Below are 15,224 nucleotides of genomic sequence, written 5' to 3'. Positions count from 1 at the left end.
CTTTGTCTTGCTTACTATAAAAAAATATATTAAAATGGCTTATGTACATTTTACCTCAATATTGAATACCGATTCCAACACAAATAGCTTTAGTAGCCAGACACGCATATTATTTCACAGCGTTTTCAGAAGCTCACGAGCTGTGATTATTTAGCAGGTACCTGCAAGAGTCAGTTTTCCTTTCAGTGGCCTGGAGGCTCTTTCTGTAGCACCCAAACTACTTTGCTGCAATCTATTCTGGATGCCAAAACTGAACATACAGTCTGCAGACCCATTCTGAAACACTGCGTTAAGCAAAGACTACACTGAATCAGACTGTGATTACACACAAAGCCTAAGCCCTAGCAGCTCTCACTAAAACGAGCACTGTTTTTGTTTGTTTTTTCATTAATCATTTTTACAGAATTGCCTAGAGCAGTGGTGTCCAACATCCCTACTATCTGCATACAGAAATATTCATACAACTGAGAGCAACAAGTCCTACAGGAGGAGGGCTGCAAGCTCAGCTCACGGCGGGAGATGCTGAGGGCTCCCTTAGCATCTCTGTCTCTGCAGGATGATGGAAGACAAGCTACCCTCTGACGCCATTTTACATCTCCCCACAGCTGCTGGACTAGGTCAGGAGCTCTAATACCACTCAAGTCCTTCTGCCACTCACTCAATACAGTCCTAACGTGGGAAAGCATGTTAAATGCCCAAGAACTGTGTGGGAACCAAGAGCCAACCTGTGACCAAGTCCAAAAATGAGAATTCGTCTGCTGAGGTTGAACCTCAGCTGCTGCACTTAAAGGCTTTCCATTTAAATGTTCAAGGTAAGCAAAAGCCTGACAAATGCAAAATAAAAAAATTAAGCCAGATTTTTGGAGTGTGACCAGGCTCTTAGTGCTGCTGTTAGGACAGTCCTGTCCTGTGCTCAGCACTGGGAATTTGCAGCTGCCCCTGCACTCATGGGTGCACACCGTAACTGCTCTCCTTCAAAGCAAGTGTTGCCTTTGAGCTATGTTTTCACAGCTTAGTTGTTTGTACAAATGGATTGCTTTTTGAAATGCCCATGATCCCTGGGGATCCAGGCTGCTGATCCACTCCCACGGCTCCTGGTCGGAGCTCAGGGCGTGCCAAGGCTGCGCTGTGGTCCTGCTGCAGCCCCTGCCCCACGTCCCGGTCATCGTCATACCCAGAGACCCCAAAGCGTCACAGCCAGGTGAGTTAGAAAAGGTAGCACCTAAAACTGATGTTTATCTGTGACAGACCAGGACAGCTTTGACAAAAGTCCAGTCTTAATTATAATGTTTCAATTCATCCTGCTGTCTTTAACAAGGAAGACTGAAGAACACAGCCAAAGTTTGGTTTCCCCACCTCGTGGCACATCGCAATCTCACGCGGATCTGTACCTGCTGCATAGATTCTCATTAAGTATGACATAGATTTGTTACATTGCTGAGCTGGCTGTAAATTGAACTTGTCATAGTGAAGTGCATGTTTTCCAGTTCTTCATCTCTTTGGTTCCTGTTGCTATAGTGACCATCAGAAATCACAGCAAAAAAGGCAAAGAGAAAGAAGATCCTTTCTCTGTTTAAATAGCACCTTCCATCTATAACACTGGCAGTATTTTTTCTTTCCAGCTTTGCTTAGGATAACTACACAAAAGAACTTGGCTCTTCCAGATTTCAGGGTCTCATCCAAATCTGAAGTCAAAGGCAATGTTTTCAATGGCTCCGGGGAGCTCCTTATCAGCCTGTACTGCCCAAAAGAATTCAATATAGCTTTGCAGTACTTTGCAGTTCATGCTTGCTTATGAACCCCAAAATTGGTAAATGCTGATGCCCTGCTTAGTGACTGATGCTCTGAGCAAAGCAGAACGTACATACGTGCATCCATCAGCCTCGTGGATACACCACTGCTGCACCTCCCTTGCTATCACGTGCCCTTTCCATCTCCCGATTTATATTTATGTTCCTCTTCCTTCTTTGGAAAACAGAGTAAGTGCTCCTTCATATTGAGCATTAGTGTTAAAAGATAAAAGCAAGCCAAGCATTAAACGACAGGCTTAGGCCTTAGATCAGAGGCACATAAATACTAAAACATGCACTACAGCCTCACCAGTCTGTGTATGCAGCTGATGAACTCAGCCTATTTAGCACCAGATCGGGGTGATGCTGGGTGTTTGGCACCAGAATCAGCTGTTGTTGCTGAAAATGGGGAAGATGGGAGGAACCCAATACTGCTTTCACTCTGATGTAAACCCAAAGCAGCTTAAGCAGCCTCAGCACGCCAGTTAAATACAGGGGCAGGTGAGCATTTAACCCTGGTAACTGCTCATTAACAGTAATACTGTATTAATCAAATACTGCCTTACCCAGACTTCTTGCCTACCCAGGGGGGATGTGCACACATTACCCACTCCAAGCCACCACACTCAGCTAAGTCTTGCTAGTTTATTTTGGATGTGCCATTTCTACCTTTAGCTACCTTGTCCCATGAAAAGGTACAGCTAAATACGTTGACGAATTAGTATGAAGAGTTTCTTCTAGAGCAGTGGTCCCCAGACAGTAGCACACACGTATGGTACATGGACAGTACCTGGACACAGGCTGCTCTTATTGAAAAAGAGATAAAAGTATTGCACACGTGAAATTAATAGCCTTGATTCCTGCTCTGTGGGTAGCTGGTACTGCGCTTGTGTTCCTGCGAGAAGGAACTGGCGTCAGTCCCGCAGGCAGCTCCAGGCTTTTCAAGTTTGAAAATGGAACCTGAAATTATCTCAGCACCCTCCATAGCCAGGCAACCCAGGTGCTCTCAGTTAGTTGCATATGCACGGATTCCTGTTTATACATGAACTCGGTGCCTGAAGTAAAAGGAACCGGTGCCACCCTTTGGCTCGTACATCGACTACACGTAAGACCTGACTCTGGGCACTGCTTGCTGCACCAGCTGCAGCTCTTCCACCCCCAGGGCCCCGCATGAGCTCGCTGCTGATGCTCCTACCCAGAGCATAACTTGGGCAGAAACAGCCCTGAGTCCTGCCCAGAGCGCTCTAGGTAGATCAGCCTCTGTCTGTGCTGCAGTCCATGTTTGAAAGCTTTGGGATACCAAACCGCACACTCAAACGCACTTGCTGATGAGCCTTCCACTTCCCAGAATGCCGCCTGCGCTAAACGCAAGCCATCAACAGAACATTGTGCGATTTACCAACACTTGCATTTTATGGAAATATTAAAAACGAAATGCCAAACAGATGTTCAACAGACCTGTTATGATAAGAAAACAAATTATAAATGGAAGTTATGAAACTAATTTCTTTAGGGAGAAAATGCAAAGAGCTTGAAATTTGATGGTTGGCATAAATAAAAATTTGGAAATGAGAAGTCTTAACTTTTAAAAATAGGTCAGAGTCAAAATTTCACTCATGCCATAAAGAGAAACAACTGATTTCTTGGCTAACAGCAGACAGCAGCAGGATCCCCACCACAAAATCCAGAGTTAGAGTGACGTTCCCTAAATAACGCCTGAATACTCTCGTTTGTGCCCTAAGGTTGTGTGATAAGTGGGCTGACAGAAACAAACCTGGGCTGAATACATTTTCATTTGCACAACTGCAACCCACTCAGCCACCAGCATAAGCTTATCACAGAACTGAAGGGGTTGGAAGGAACCTCAAAAGGTCATCGGGTCCAACCCCCCTGCCAAAGCCGGTTCCCTAGAGCAGGTTGCCCAGGTAGGCGTCCAGACAGGCCTTGAATATGTCCAGAGAAGGAGACCCCACAACCTCCCTGGGCAGCCTGTCCCAGTGCTCTGTCACCCTCACTGGGAAGAAGTTCTTTCGCATGTTGGTGCGGAACTTCCTGTGCTCTATCTTGTGGCCATTGCCCCTTGTCCTATCCCCACAAACAACTGAAAAGAGGTTGGCCAAATCCCTCTGTCTCCCACAGCTCAGGTATTTATATACATTGATGAGATCCCCTCTCAGTAGTCTTCTTTTCTCCAGGCTGAACAGACCCAGGTCTCTCAGCCTTTCCATAACATTTTAACACAAGAGCTGAAAATACTCGGTGTTTAATGTTTGTAGGTAATGTCACTTCTTTCCACTATGAGGCCAGAGTTTGCACCATACATTCAAACTGTACGTTGCTGCTACATCACAGCCCTCTTTGTACGTCCTCCTTACTAACACAGCCTGGGAACGTGGTGAAGAAATGTTTTTACAAATTATCAAGGAAATGTTGATAACGTACGGAAAATGCAGGAAGTTGCACTCTGTAAGACCCCAAACAATTTTGGTTAATCCACAGAGCCATTTGGAAAAGGTATGTGCAGAAAACAAGTGGAATTAGTCTGACACAATCACGTGCCAGTCGGACTGGCTCCCACAAAAGCCTTATTGAATTTAAGTCAGACCAGAAATAGCAGGAAAAAAAATATTTTCAGTGACACATGGTTTTAAAACATTTAGGCAAAATAAACATTATTCTTATTTATCATAGCTTGCTACTTGCTGCACAAGACAGCTACCAAGCTTCTACCCAAGCAGGCTGACCACAATAAGGCGGTCTGCTAAAATCCAGTGCGTATGCCCCAAGGAGGCTTTAACACCACAATTTTCAAAAGCACAGAGTCCAGACTCAGCTCTGCTCCCATGGAAACCAGTGCTAACATTTCCCATGATTTTAGCATGAGAAGGAGCAAAGGGAAGCTAACGCTACGAGTCCCCAGCTATTGCAGCCCCACTGCCAGGGAGAGGGAGCCAATTCCCACCGCCACCCGGCGCCCGCAGACCCCGCAGGCTGGCCGGCCGTGCACTCCTGTTTGTCTGAAGCTGCTCAGATGAGCCGAGGAGGCACCAGCCACAGCCCGAGGAAGTGCCCGGCACCAGCACGCTGGGGACAGCCTGGCTGTGCCGCTTTGCTTTTTGGCAGCTCTTAGCCTAACGGGTGGTCAGCCACCAGTTTAGCTCAAGGAGTCTCAGCTGCGGCTGTACGCGAGCCTCAGCTGGCTCCATGGAAAACTCAATCAAGAAACGGGTTACAGCAAGGCAGGAGACTGATTCCAAGGTGCACGGGCTGCTCCCCCGCTTTCAAGTCCTATTGCTCTCTCATATTTTACAAAAATACTATGACGGAAAAGATCTGAAGTTAGTTAATCCGATGAAAGATAGATTTATTTCTTTAATATTTGTTTGTAGGCTTAAATAAAAGTCCCACCGAGGTGAGAGGCAATTCCTCCCTCTGTCCCTCCGTCATCCTGTTTTGAGGATGAGATACCAGTCATTAATATTACAGAGCCCCAGCAATTCATTTACCCAGTTTTACCACTTTGGACAAAACACAACCGAGTTCCGAGCTTGATGAAATATTGTTATCCACATAACTCATTTTGTGCAGCTTCAACAAGGTATTTGGATTTGTGGCTGTTCCCATATGAGGTTGAAATTGAATTGAAAATTCATATGTAAGCCGCATGGATGAGGCAAGTCCGAATATCACGGAAGTGTCAATTAAATTCACCTTCCTGGCTGGAAGAAAAGCCCGATGCAAAGGCCTTGAAAGAGTCCCCATTATCATATCAATTGGAGACAACAGAAATAACTCAAGGCAGAGGTGAATACAAGCCTATTTCAAGACATGATAATAAAATTTCAATCTAAGTTATTAAGAGTCTGAATGTTGATTGCTGTACATAGTAATGGGATATAGCATAGCAATTTATGGTTTTTCCTTTGATAACATGCACTTATTAAGGATGTTATTGATTAAACGTAAATTAGCAACTCACTGATTAACTCATCCCTCATCTTTACACTCCTAGCATAGCAAAGGCCACATAAGCAATTTAGGAATTTAGATATTGCTATGAAGTTGTATCACACTGACAACCAGGCACAAGCTCTTGCAGAAACGGATACGTGGCACTTAGGGGAATAGCAGTCCTACTGCAGAACGTTTGCAAATGTATTTGTTTTTCTTAGGTAACGCTATTGGGGAAACACTTTATGCAGAAAATATGAAAAATCACTATGTACAGACAAACTGCTTTTCTGGTGACAAGAGACTATTGCAGCGCCGGAGTTGCAGTTTGCTCAGCAATGCCCCGGGTTTTGATACTTCCTTCAACCCTCTCAGCACAAGCAGAACAGCCACGGCCAACCCTGGGGAGAGGCGGGTGCCTGCAGCTCCCTGCCAGCTCCTGCCAGGGGCAGCCCGCAAGTTCTCGCCCCACGTTCCTTGCCACGTGGACGCACAGAGATGCAGGACAAAAATACAACCCTTAATGAAGTTTTGAAACCCCATCTCCTTAAAAGCCTTTTACTTCACAAATTCACAAACATTCTTACCAGCCTTCTCTGAAAGAGTATTAAATCCTTCTCACCGCAAATATCCAAATTGTTCACATATAAAGGGTGTAGGAGAGCATCCTCCGTGCACCGATGATTTGGTTTTACTGCCAAATCCCCAGCACCAGAGGTGAATCCTGCCTCCACGACCAGATCCCCACAGGCACATTCACAAGAGGCTAGGACTCTTGAGGGAGTAAACTGAAAAGATCTGCCTGCCTTTAATGAGGAACTCTGGAAAGTGAGCCCGAATTATGACGATCCTGTTTTCATTTCTATGCTAGATTGTGATCTACAACCTACTATAATTTGCACTTGTATTAACACTTCAAAGAAGTATTTCTGACCCTTCCACAAGCTTTCCTTCAGATTATTACTAAAAAGATACCTGGAAAGGCAATACCCAAGTGGCTGCAGGTTTGTGTTTTCTGTTTTCCTGAACAATTTCACGAGCTACAGCCCTCAAGACACTCATGAAGAAAACCACCCCCAGTTCTGACTTGATGGCGATGTTTGGAAGTAGCCCCTTAGCAGTAAGCACGTGTTTCTCCTGCTAACACCCGGCTAAAAGAGCAGTACAGAGAATCAGGCTGATGGCACGTGGCAAGTGAAACAAAAGGTCATGCGTAATGGAAACCGTGGTTTCGTGCTCGCTGCTGCCGAGACCTTTCAAGTCTCTCTATACCTGCTCCTCAAAAGTCTGCAGCAGCTTGCCCCAAAGAAGGAGCCAGGCGAAGGGGTGCAAAATGTCTTCGTTGGGTTAATTGAGTCACCTTCCAGCACAATTTTAATGCAGGAACAACCCATTTACATGGTTGTGATACTAGTTCGGAGAGCCCTTACAGAGATCACATGGAAGACCTCAGCTGAAGCATAGGTCAGAAAAATTTTGTGCAAAACACAAAGCTTCCTTCTTTACCTACAATCTGCCATTTTAAACACAGTGTACCAGACTTACAATCAGATAAAGGATGTCACTAATTAGAATACCTGCAATATAGGGATGATTTAAGAGGAAAGCAGTTCTTTAGTTACTTCTGCAGCTGGAACTGATTGTAAAAATGACCCTGACTTCCCAGGGAAATGTTCTCCTCTCCATATGCAAAATTTACACTTGCACGGACTAATGACAAGAAGAGTTTAATGAACTGTAGGAAAAAGAAAAAAAAGATGGAGCTGGGAGTAGAAACCCAGCAACTGGTAGAACAAGGGTAGCATTCACAGCACAACAAAATAATAGATACCATTACTGGAAATCCTGACTGATAGGTAATCTGCTGGTGAGGTAAAGAAAAGCTGGGCAGCTGACTGAGGGCATATGATGAGAAAGCAGAGTCCCACTTCCAGCATGATCGACTCAGCTCCACGAGGGATTCACGAGAAAGAGGAGACACTACAGCATTTTGCTTGCACTACTGAACAGCAATGTAAAAAATCCTTTAAATATTATAACCCAAATCTGGTCTACAACAGGCAGAGGTGCAGATATTACTAACAATGTTGGGAGCACAGTGCAGTAAGGAAAGTGTTGTTTTAAAACACCTTAAGTGGAGAACATCGAAGGGAAAAGTCCTAAAGAAACAAAACCGTTGTGCATCCCCAGTCCGCACGGCTGTGCAGCTGAACAAGTGCAGATGCACACATTTCCTTCCCAACAGAAGCAGGGCAGAGCTCACGGAGGTACAGCAAGACAGCCAACAGGGGCGACCTCGTCAGCCTGGTCGCGGCTCCATCCTCTGCAGCCACGGACTCGGACATTTTTCTTTTTCTCTCTAGCAAGCATATGTGAAGGGGACTGTCTACACTCCAAAAAAAAAAAAAAAAATTTACCATGTTTACTTGGAAGCTGTACAACCAGGTCAGCAGCCATAAACTTTCACTGAAGCAGGAAAGACTGCCGATAAGCACAAAGATGACCGATATTTGCACCTGGAAAGCCACTTCACCTATTTCTGGATGAGTAACAAGCTACAGAACATCGCTACTTCAAGGATCAACAAAGCCTCTAACTGTAAACACTACATATTTCATATCAACTTAAATAAATCCCAGAAACTCACAGCTACTAAAAAAAAAAAAAAAAAATCTGAGCATCCTTTGTGGTACCTGTTGCCCAGTTCTGACTCTGACCCCAAACATAGCGGAGTCTTCGTACGTATTCAGAGCTTTCAGTTTTGTTCTCTCAAGTTTCAGAGTCCATCCCCTCTTTCTGAAATGTGTGTTTCCGTATACCACTTACACCTTTTAAAGCACTCTTTTAGTACACTGGAAACTGTCTATGAATAACTAAAAAAACAAAACAATACTCACTGAGCTGTTCTATGTGAAAACGTGAGTCAAATGGGCACATTAAATAGTTACACATCTATTCCAGGAGAGTCCCTTCCTTCATATTTCAGAGCTCTCTGTAGCAATACTGAGTAAGGAAGAACCTAGAGAAACTATTTAAAATACAACTAAAATATGAAGCTTGAAAATATGGTATCAGCTCAGGCCCGGTTGAATGAGGAACGTGATTTGGGGATCTGGTTTCTAGCAAGATTTCCATGCATCCTTGGCTCTGAAGGCTTGACTTGCTCTCAGGACTCACGTAGCCTCGAAGGACATCCCACAGTGGGCCACAGCCAGAGAAGTGGCCACGGCTGGCCCCTCACATGCGGTATGAAAGAAACTGAGGCAGGATGAAGTATGTCGGCAAATGGGACCTGTACCAATGATCTACACAGTTATTCTACCTTTTACTCGGGAACACAGTTCTGGCAGACTAAAAATAGCTTAAAATGGCATTTCCTACCTCCCTAGTTCCTTGGCTAATCTTCCGAGAGACACACCTATAGGTCAGAAATTGCATTTCTCACCAATTGACCTAGGAACTGAAGGACAGCCGGCTGAAAATAAAAATACTTCAAAGTCAGCCATCCTTGCGTGAGATGCACAAATCAGAGGGATTATACTGCAAGGCTAGCAGGAGTCAGATGAATGAAAAATCATAAAGAACTATAGAACAGGGTGACCACAAACTGTCTGGCAGAATACTTTGTGTTGGGTAACTCTGACTAGTCAGAACACAAGTACCAGAGAAACATGTCAGCATTCACTTCTTGTTTAAAAACTGCAAGGAGCTATTTACTAGTGTCATAACACAACATTTCAACTCATCTGAATCAGAACGCTGCAATTTTCAATTCTGAAAATATATTATTGAGATTTTAAAACTCTGGGATAATATCAACTACAAAGGCAACGTTAGAAAAAATGTTACAGGTTCCTGCATCTTCAGAGGTCTGAAATTAAGCTAGAACTTGAAGATCATTTGTTTTTCAGCAGGAAATACAGTCATTTTTCTTTTATATGAGAAAATCATGCAAAACTACAGCTTTTCTCATAGTCTGGAAAGTCCAATGTCTATCCAGCACTTCTCAGTGCTTGGTCATGACCAAGAATACCATACATTGGCACAACTGCTTTTCTTACCTGACTTGCTTTAAAGCCTTAAGCAAGGAAAGCCTTTTTTGTATGTGTGTAACTGACGTGCAATAATATCAAAGGATTTCTGTCTTCACATGGTTTTCTGATTGGAACCCAAATTCCAAAAGACTTCCAAAGGAACTTTCCACAAAATCTTCATCTTGTTCCTTTAACTTGACTGTGGATCTTCTCACCTTTCCAACACACACAAAATTCTGTAATGAATATTACGTACCCTGCTTTGCATCTTCATTTCCTTTATTTTATTGCAAGCATCTAAATTCCAGACACTGATGTGTTTTGCTCTTCAGATTAACTACGTACCTGACTGATGCCTGCTCAGTAGTAAAATTTCTGCTTTTTATCCCAACAAGCCTCTGGTAATATAAATCCCGTAACATCATTTTGAGGTAAGTTAATTGCAGACTTGAATTTAAAATACCTACTTCATGTTCTTATCTTTTGAGTCAATAATTCCTTCGGACTGCATATCATCTTGTCATTTAGCTAGGCTGGTGGACAGATGCATGACAGAGCCTGCATTTTCTGTAAACCTTTTGCCTTTCACTGGGAGTGATTTAATACTTGAATATTCGTGTTAATTTGCACATTCTGACCTGAAGCGGTGGAGATATTTGATCACTCCAGCAGTAGCTGCTTATGTAAAGAGTATTTTTTTGCCCTGGTTTAACATATGCTAATAATGATATCCGTGCCAGCACTTCCCCCAGAGTTTTTAAGAAAAAGTCAGATTCATCTTCATCTTTCCCACAGCAAGGATAGGCAGACATAGATACAGTACTTTTTCATCAATATTTACACTCAAACCAGACCTCTAGGATCACAAATATATATAGTTTTTTAATTTTATTTATCTCCACAAAGCACCTTAAATTTTGCAATAGGAGAAGCTTGATGTTACTACATGTTGCATTTCCCATTTTCAAAGAACTTCACATGTTTTTTGGAATTTGGGTTCCGTTCAGAAAGCCATGTGAAGAGATATCAGCTAAACCTCCCCATCTTATCTCCACCAAAAGTTTACGAGTGTTCACATGGCTATTTCATCCATCTTTGCTGTTCTGCTCAGCTGTGGGGGAAAACTGCCTCTTTTTCTCTATGACCATTCATAATTATTAACTGCCACATGAAAGCAAAAATGAACAATATTGCAAAAACCCATGTGTGATAGAGCCAAAAGCAGGAGAAATTGAATGAGTATTCATTACAAACAAAAGAAAACACAGGACAGCATCAGAGCAGGAATGTGTGTTCCCTAGGGTGATCTGTGGGCAAGAAGTCTCAATTCCACAGCTGCGTGCTCTTCCTCCTTTTTCTCAGGGCTTTCACTCTTCTCCACACTTGGTATTTATTCTGTTACGTACTCTTTTTAAAAAATGAAAAGCACTTTTTTTTGACCTTCTATGCAACACTTCCAAATTCAGCTTATCTCCAATCCTTAGTGCACTTCTACATAATATATACAACCTCCTAAAACATGTTAGGTGGGGTGTGTAGGAAGACATTAGACAACAGGAAAATTCTGTTTCTTTAACTCGTGACATACGGGTACCCTAAGAGACAGAGGAAAAGCTAAATAATCCCCAGAGAAATCTGGAGGTTGATGTGGACTCATATTAATATGGAAGGCAATGACGGTAAAGAAGTACCGAAGTTTTTCATCGTCCTCCTCTCCCTGAAGGTGGTCCCAAACCCAGCAGATTTCACAAGAAAAATCCGTCACACCCTGCACAACTTAACACAGGACTCACCTGTCAGGATCGCTTTCATCACTATGACTTTGCCTTAAATGTTCCATATACACCAACAACATCTACTATTTAAAACTCTACATAATGTCCCAATATGCCATATGCGAATTCTTTTTCTTCCTCGCAAACAGTTTAAGTGCACAGTTCACAGAAATGTATTTGCCAGTAAGGAAACACAAGTTTATCTCTGATACCAACCTATAATTTTAGGGACGCAAAGAGAAAAGATTAATTTTGGCACATTAACTGGTGGTTGCAGAGTTTTTGTCACTAAAATGGGTTGTTTTTATGCTATTCTTCCATCCTAATTATAAACTGCCAAGAGACTGAAGTGAATTACAGTGGTATGATCAACAGAGTTGACCTTTTTGCCTTTTCAGTACTTCTGCTAAGTCAGTTAACTGCAAAAGTGAAATTAGAATGAAGACTGACACTGGAGTAAACACCGGGAAAGCAGCGAAAATGGTGAGAAATTACTGTTCTCCCTCCTCGGTGTGACTTCAAGAGCAGAGTCTTATTCTCAGCCGAAACCTCAGTCTGCTAAATTAAGTAGAGGTTTGGAAAAGAATGTTCTGATTGTTAATCATGAAATGTGCTGTAATCTTCTGCAAGCAGCTCTAACCTCCTCAATCAGCAGCCTTTTCTTACTTAATTACATGATTTTAAGTACCACTAAGGAGGTGCTGTCAGATTTACATTGGAGTTCTCTTAGACGTTACTGCTGTAGCCATGGTGATGATATATAGAAATGGACAAAATGCCAGAGACCGGAGAAAATGTCAGAGTTATGGTACACCCACACTTGCTCCTTGCCTGGGATTTGCTCGGTATTTTTCATTTAGCTTGAGAGATTATTTCATTTGGTGTATTATTACACCAAAATAACAAGACTAATAGCGGAATGTAATCTTCCTGCTAGCACGTACACTGGGGCAATTCTCACCTCGAAGCATAACTCACAACCGTTTGGGAGTCTCGTGGTTTGGGGTGAGAAAAGGGCAGCAGTGTATGCAGGACAGTGGCTGAGACCTGCGGTGTACGGCCATCTCTGCAACCACAAGTCTGCAGAAACGGCCTTGCTTTGCAGAAACACATTGCTTCCACGCTGGCAGTTGGCTCTTCTGTCCTGGAAGCCAGGTCCCATTATTCCAAGCCCTGAAAGCCGCCTTCATGCTGCTAATTATTCCTCCCTCAGATGCAGGAAAATATAATTACCTGCACACTTATAACCAGGGGAAGGAAAATTAATGGCAGCAGGGAAAGGAAATTATAAATATTTGTTAATTTAGCGAGCTCTCGACAAACCTTCATTTTCTTTAAATATTCTGACTACCAGCATCTATTTTACGAGAGCCTTACTATTACTGAGTGGGACACTAAAAATGTTAAACTCATCATCATCTACATAAAAGTATAACAGAAAGGCTACAGCATCAGGCTCTCTAGTCGTTCCCCAGGATGATGCTCAGCTCAGCTCTTCATGGTTTTATGGAGCATGCTGACTGCCATTTAGCCAAGTTTCCCCACAGAAACCTCCTTTACTTGGACCAAAACACGCTTCTTCCACAAGAGGCTGTTTGAGAGCAACCAGCAACAGAACTGGGCCCCTGATTTACAGTTGCCAGCTAAGCTAAAAGTTAAATATCCCTGATAAACTCCACAGTTGGTGTAAACACTCTCCAAAGACAATGGAGCTCTTAATTTACGCCAGCTGTGGATCTCAGCTTCAGCTACCAGAATTATCCAAGTTGAATAAATGGGTGATTAACCACCAGCTTGGGTTTATTTCCCTTTTATTACTAGTTTCCACAAAGTCTGACTTCCATTTCTGTAGCGTGTACAGTTCGCGTGTAAGGGTGGCTCGGGCTACAATAGCATCTCAGAGCTCCAGGATATGGAGAGGCATCCGCAGCATCGGGCTCCCTGTAAAAGGGAGACGGCAACGGGCACATCCCTCCCCACAGTACGTGAATACAGCTGAAATTCTTATCTTTAGAAAGTAAAGAGGTCAATGTTTACCACTGTACGCACAGACAGTGCACAGTACTACAGGCCTACCTCGCCTGTTCATAATTTTTATAGTCTGCAATACATTTCAGACTGAAACATTGCCATCTTTACAGGGGTCATGCAGACAATGTTTCTCATGCCGTTCCAAATAGATATTTGTTGTGTTTTCCTTCCTCATTTTGCAAGGAACAAAGGTACAGAACACCCCAAGGAAACATGAAACTGGAGGCAATCAGTTCTCAGATTCAAGGGGTAACAATGCCTTTGTGTTCTCAGAAAAAAATTACAGGATATAAATCAAGAACAGAGCCAGGAATTAGAAAAGGCCACATCAGCTAGAAAAAGAGAACCTATAAGCGGCGTAGGAGCGGTTACCAAGGTAAAGCAGTTGTAGATAATAATGTCTTATCCATCTACATTTATCACTGTACAGAGGTATTCTGGAATAGAAAGTAACTACCTGTGCCTCGGCTACCAGAGTTCACAGAAGATAATATGCGACACAGTCACATAATGGCCCCGGTGGGAATTGGGCCCAAAATCCCATTTCCTGCCTGGGCCCTGGTTGTTGGTCCTGATGTCTCTTTCCTTCATCCTGCTGATCGCCGATAAGTATTTGCTTATTACAACTACCTTGTCAGTCACAAAGGCCATCACCGCAAGTTAATAATGTACCATTCTGCCGGATCGATATCTTTACAGATTCTCCTGTCCCTGATACGGAAAAGTTATTAGAAAGATTAGACTGCTTGAGCTCAATGCATTCATTTTGTAATGCAGGTGGCTTCCAGGGGCTGGCTCCAGGGACAGGCTCGTCTGTCATGAATAGACACAATGAGAAACAGCCGGGGACTACGATCATGGCACAAGTGGAAGAGGAGGTTGGCTTTTCTTCCGCGGGTATAAGATTAACAATTAAATCAAAGCAACATTTGAACAATTACAAAGGTCACTGTTAACCTCCAGCAGGCTTTATGCACAAACTCAAATTTCATTACAAAGTGCTCTTTATATGAATGCGTCATGGCCACGTTCCTGCTTTTGTCTGCCCATGTACTGGCAGAGCTGTCATGACCGCCTAAGAAGCCTCAGCTAAAGCACCTAATTGACTGGAAAACAGTAACGTGCTCCTCGTAGCAAGTTGGGCATTTATTCCCACAACAGGTCAAAATAAGGATATGTTGAGTATTATTCAGGGTGCCTTTGTTTCTCCTAATATTTCTTGGGTGGTGCTGGTAGATGGATGACATTTAATCGGGATGGTAATGGCTTTCTGCTTAGAAATACTGTGAAGTGCTACAGGGAAACCCTTCACCCCCTGCCCCTTCCCCCTGTGGACTAAGCCCCGCACTCCCTCTCTCCCCTGCTCCCCACCTTGCGCTGCCTGACCCAGTGGGTCAAAATATGAATTCACAGCAGTCCTAAACTTTAAATTTTCTAAAGATACTGTAAAATAAACTACCTCCTTTTTCATTTCTTAGTAACCAAGAGATTTGGTTCTACCAGGTACAGAAAAGATCTACAGATTCAAAGCCACCAAATTACTTCATGGAGAACAAAGGCAGAAATCACTTCCTCGCAGCTGGGAAAGCACCAACGTACACAGTCCACATCCTTACGCCCCTGCTGGGAACAGGACAGTTTCA

The 15,224-nt window shown here is 43.3% G+C and overlaps 1 long non-coding RNA gene across 1 annotated transcript in view; it reads right to left on the bottom strand.

The window, feature by feature from the left end:
* Positions 1–6,538: 6,538 nt before the first annotated feature.
* The window catches only part of LOC310879992, an 81,852-nt gene continuing 73,166 nt past the window's right edge, over positions 6,539–15,224 (bottom strand). The window contains exon 3 of the long non-coding RNA XR_014571313.1: positions 6,539–9,990. This is a non-coding gene — a long non-coding RNA (uncharacterized lncRNA). The remainder of the gene's footprint in view (positions 9,991–15,224) is intronic.

Source organism: Anser anser (assembly GCF_964211835.1).
Source record: "Anser anser genome assembly, chromosome: 12".
Classification (NCBI taxonomy): Eukaryota; Metazoa; Chordata; class Aves; order Anseriformes; family Anatidae; genus Anser; species Anser anser.
Note: the sequence above shows the minus strand (reverse complement) of the source record. Positions and strands in the feature narration are given on the sequence as shown.